The following is a 6000-nucleotide window of genomic DNA, read 5'->3' on the forward strand; positions in this document are numbered from 1 at the left end:
GGAGCAATGGGTTAAAGTGAGTCAATTAATGGACATTTTTTAATACCAGTTTAAATCATGTGACAAAGTATGGAAATAATGAAAATCAGAGGCAAAGCTTCCTAATTACTGCTTAATATTTTAGGACTAAGAGCTTGTCATGACCATGAGTGATAGATGGCCAAACAAAGAACAGATTTGCCGTGGCTGTAGCAGAATTGGAGAGTACATTGGTGTCTAGCACATTTTCCATATCAGAGAAAAAAAATACAGTCTAACAGCTGAGTAAACATTCTCTTCAATCTGGCAACCGCATCCATGCTAAGGACGGATGTCCTAGACTGGCCACAATGCCAATCTGTCCTCAGAGAGAACTGTTGCAGCACTAGCTATGGCACGAGTTGTGCAGAATCCTCCTTTTTTGTGCAATGGCTGCCGGGCTGATTTACTGCCTGTGGGTGAGGTTAATCACCGCACGGTTTGGGGGACAAATTGGAAAGCCAGCAAACTGAGTCATCTGCTCCTACGGTCGCTGACCTCTCCCCCACTTATATAACTTGGCAAGCAGATTATTCCTTTGGCGGCATAAAAAAAGAAAATCGACAATTTCAGGAAGGCAACGTTGTATTGGCAAGGGCTTTTGTTTGAACCTTTCCAGGAAGCAGTGGCAATGGCATATATAGTTTATTACAGCGGCTCCAGTATCCCAATCAATTGGGAGCAGTTCCAATCAATTAGCTCCGCATTATGTTCCCAGCATGTCCCTAAGGGAATCACTCCGACAACAACAATTAATGTACTGCTCATTCACTCACTTTCACTCAGCAGCAGAAAAACTGTCTGCAGCCTCAAGCGTTAGAATCACTCCCACTTTGGAAATATGGGTAAGGATCCTGAAACTAAGCAAAAAGAGAAAAATGATCCATCATCTCCACAATCCTCCTGAACCCTTTGTGAACTGCCCATCTGTGACCAGCAGTTGCTAAAGCAGTTAGCGCTAAGATTTTTTTCTTAAGGGAGTTGTCTCTAGCTAGTGTGAGAGATGGCCATCTGTGGTTATGAGCAGAATAGTTGTACTTAGAGTTATTTTGTCATTTACAGTAATCACTAGAGGAAATTTAGGCATCACAATATTTATAGTTAGGATGTACTTCGCAGTTTGCAGTTCTAAAGCATACAGTAATCACTGGACAGATACAGTTTATGGCCTTTCTTTCACCCTGTATCTGCTGCAGAAGTTGAGCCAAGTCTATAAAAGGAGACTTAATAAAGCTTAAAAAAGCATTAAAAGTGTGTCCCGGGGGAGGTTTGGCAACCTTCAAGCACAGTGGGACATCTTGAAACAGTAACAAAGAAAACAAATGAAAGTTTTTCTTAATTTCCGATGTCTACAGTTAGTGATACCACTCATGAGGTAATAATCTGCAGAAGGGGAGAAGAGTTAAAATGCCCTTGAGAAAAAGGCAAAAAAGCATCATGCACACTTGGCTGAGTTTATAACAAGACAATATGCCATCTGTGATGTCCTCGGGTTAAAAAAATATGTTTTTTTTCAAAGAGAGATTCTCTGCAATCTGGCTCTATTACCATTCTTGAAAACGCAGGTTTGTGTAATTAACATCCCTGGACCAACAACACGCACAACTGTTATTACACACTTCAACCAATAAGAAAGACATATTAAATTGAAATCTTTTGCTTCTTGATTTATATTTTAGTGAAGCGCTACTGTTATTGGTTAATCTGTAACCTAAACATTCTTATAAAGCTCTAACCCTTATATTGTGTTTGGGTCAATATAACTCTCACACTTGAAAACGGGTCAATTTTGACCCAAACACAATATAAAGGTTAAATTAGAAGAAATTAAAGTGTTCTAATAAATAATCTGAAGGCCATCTCACACAGGCACAACATACATTTTGCACAGATGAAAATTGGTCTTATGTGAATATAATAGTAATAATAATAATGAATTGGATTGATCTTTTCCAGATGCTGAAAGCACTTACATTTTTATTATTCATTCACTCCTCACAGATGTATCATGAATGAACCCAATCAATACCACGAAAGAAGTAAGAATAAACCATGCAAAGAACAAGTAAATTACCATAAAAAATGAACTGCGTGTGATTATTGAGCTGTTTATATGCAATTCATTAATGAACCACTAACGTAGTTTGAACGTGATATGTGCGCCGTATATAGAAAAGTTATACATCAGTGGTACATGTATAAAAAGTCTGTTAGACATATGTTGAACGGTCATGGAAAGCAGACACTTGCGTCTCGCAAAAAGTACACACAATTGCGTTAGATTTACGTGATAATTGTGTATAAACTGTAAAATGTTCGTAAACCTGTCAGTTGAAACCCTCAACTGACATCTGCGCACATCGACGATTGACGAACACAAGAAATACTTTACGAATATACTTATGAATCACGCATATCATGCATGTATCACCAAAGACCAAAATTTCATGTGGAAGATGTGGAAAATGTACATAGTAGCTATGTGACAAAGCCTTAAGAGTTGAAGCATTTACTGAAAGAATTTTTTGGCCAAACATTGTTTAAATCAACATAAGCAAACATTTTGGAATATCCAGAGTAAAAGGGCACCATAAGGAAGGGAATCCTAAATAAATAGGATTTGGTTTCATGCACACAAGCTGTTCCTGCTGGAGCAGAAGGGGCAGTAGATAAAACACAAGCTCCTTTAAAAGTATCTGCTTTCTAAACAGGAAAGGAATGTGAGGATTGCAATGCTATCTTCCAAACCTCCCAAAACTTTGTCTCCTGAGCTAGAAATCAAAAGACTATAGCTTTTCAGAGTAAAGATGTGAAAAGAAAAAAGGAGACCACCATGGTTTAAAAGAAGACCTCTAATCCTCTGCAAGAACATTATAACTTAAGGAACAAACTGGACTACCTTAAACACTTTAAATAAAGGTCACTGAATATCAGGAAAAAAAAATCAAAATCATAAATTTGACTTTAGTATTTGCTTTCCTCAGCCCTGAGCCTTTTTAATGGGGTTTTCACAATAAAGCATGATTTTATTCACTATTGCAACTGTAGAGCGATACTGAATAACCTTGAGTTCTATTAATGTAAAACACCTGGAGGATATTTTACTTCATTCAACATAAAAATGTAAGTCAGAGTAAAAAATGTCTACAAAAGATTGATTACATTAAAAAGAACATTAACTGCTTCTTCCATGTACAATCTAAATCACAAACAGTACTGTGTAAACCCATCAGTTCGAAATTCATTAATTTTTTTCTCCTCCGCAGGCCCAGCACCTTAACAAGAGCTTAAAAGGAGTCGGTGCAATGTGGTTTGGGCGAGGAATCCAAAGGTGGATTCCTCTGTGGCATTAAACATGACCTCTCTGGGTGGGAAAGAGCCTGAGCTTGCATGGAAGTTTGAGAGTACCGGCTAGATGTAACCGGGCTCACCTTTAAGCATGACCTAAGGTCTAAAACTAAATCCCTCAAGGGACGTTTCACTGGCTCCAGTGGGCTTATTCCTGAGCTCCCATGTCAGGCGCCAAGCTCTCACTGTTGGATGAGAGGGTTGTGTCCCTGCACCTTCAGGCAGAGTACAGGTCCCTGACTGTGGTTTTGACTTTTACAGGATGAGCTGCAGTTTGGGGTACCAAACCTTCTTGGGGTCTCTTGGATGGCAAATTTGAAATGTTCCAACAGCACTTCATTGTCTTCCTGTCTTTCGAAGTGGGCAAAGACATTGGCATCAGCAAGGGCGTAATTTGATGGAATGGGCCCCCTGAGCTGAACTCATTATGCCAGTCTGTCATGCTGAAAAGAGGCCTGAGCCAGATTGAGAGTTTTCTGGTCGATATTTGTTGTAATACCTGTAATAATCGTGAGTTCCATGTCACGAGTTTCCTGCACAGGGGGACTGGACGCTCCCTCAAGCTATTTTCACACCACCCTCGGCAACGCACATTCAAAGGACCACTTCCTGTGAAGTCTATGTAAATGTGTGTATATGCTTCGCTACGCTATGACTGTTTTTGAGGTTTATGAATGAAAACAAGCTTTGAAAGTTAAACAAGGTTTAACTATTCCTCTTCACCAATCAGGGATTTAGTGACATATGGATGATGTCCCCAATTAATCCACACAAGTGCCAACCGCTTGAAACTTATTCATGGAGAAGTAATTAATAATTGCTGTTTGTGGCCGGCCGTAATTAAATGACAAAGTCTTTCATGCATCTGACTAAAACTGTGAAAGAAAGGCCTGGAGCAAGATTCATGGGATTTGCATCGCTTTGACACTAAGACTCTTCTGACAATAGGAGACATTCGTGTGGTATAGCTCATCTAGTGTAAACATTATGGGCTCTTTCAAGAATGGGCTGTAGTGTGTTCAAGAGTGCCCAGTGTAAACGCAGCATTAGAGGTAGGGTGAGGAGCTCAATTACCTGGAGGGAGCTTGTAGTAGCTCCTCTACATCAAGAGGAGTCAGCTGAGCTGGCTCGTGCTGTTGGTTCAGATGCCTCCTGGAGGGTCAAGGTACGTCTCAATGGGTGACTACCCGTGACATGCTGGAGACACTACGTCACTCGGCTGCTCTGGGAAAGGGGAAAGTCAAGGCTTCTTTGCCTAGACTGCTGCCCTCACAACCCAGACCCGGATGAGAGGGAAAAAATTGATTTATTTTGTTTTAATCGTTTATATTAATATTGTTTTTTTTTGTTGCCAATCCTCAATGCACTAACAAGAATTCAAGTTAGTGTGTAATCAACCACTTCTGCAGCTGCACCTGTGACAGCAATTATTAGACAACAATAATGGAGCATCTGACATACACTGTGAATAAACTGTTAGCTTCTACTAGCTTTAACAGCCCCTAACTAAGACAAAAACAAATTAACAGGTAAGCTTTCCAATGTTTTCATTGTCATTATTGTGCAAACATCTGCTGTTATACAAGAAAGCAAATTAGTTTAAAATAATTTTAAAATAATTGCTTGCCATCTGTCTGGACTTTAATATTTTTTTTTATTGCAAATTGTTTTTAGATTTGTCATACACAATAGATGCAAACCCTTATAGACAAAAATAAATGATGACTAAATGCATTTAGATATCATTAAAATGTTTGCAAGATGGGAATGAACCAAATCTTGACTCTGGGGGAGAAAAATGCTTAAAAAGAAGCTCAAAGGATGAAAGTTTGAAGATGTCATGAAGCAGATGATTTGATGTAAAGATAAAAGGAAAAAAAACTTTCTAACGAACAAATTTTTATTCTGACACTAGTTTTCTTTTTCTTTTAATGAACTTCTGATCTGAAGGCGAATAACTCACTATTAGCTACCACAAGCGAGGCATTTTAGCATTAATAGGAGGTTACTAGCTATTTCAATTATTTTCCTATTTTCTATTTCTATCGAGTCTTGGTTTATAGTTCTTTTAGAGTGATGAGGCTGCTGAGATTTTAAGGAAGAAAGCATCTCGATTTCCTTTTCTTTTCTTTTTAGGAAGTCACTACAAAAGTGCACATCTTGAAATATATTAAAACTTTTTAAAAAATAAGCCAAGTTATTATAATATTTGATAAAATAGTGGCTCAATTTACTGGAAAACATTAAGTTAAAAAAAAACTTTAAAAAAATTAAAATGTTATCATTAAATTCCTAATTCTGTCACACGCATAGGTGTGTGAAATTTGTTCTCCGCATTTGACCCCATCCTCCAGCAGAGCAGTGAGCTGCAGGCAATGCTGAGAGTCATTGCATTGGTCCCATTTTTAAAGTCATTGGTCCCATTTTTGAAGTCTTTGGTATGACTGGGCCTGGGTTTGAACCCACAACCTTCTAGTCACAGGGAGGACACTCTAACCACATGGCCACTGAGTTGGTGGAATCTAAATCTGATGGAAGCCATCAGCAAAAGTATTGTATATCATTATTTCTATATAAATTTAGTTTTATTTACTAACTACTTTATTCACTACTATCACCTTATCAATAACAGTT

Source organism: Oryzias latipes, chromosome 19 (genome assembly GCF_053564925.1).
Source record: "Oryzias latipes strain Hd-rR chromosome 19, Olatipes_Hd-rR_3.1".
Lineage (NCBI taxonomy): Eukaryota > Metazoa > Chordata > Actinopteri > Beloniformes > Adrianichthyidae > Oryzias > Oryzias latipes.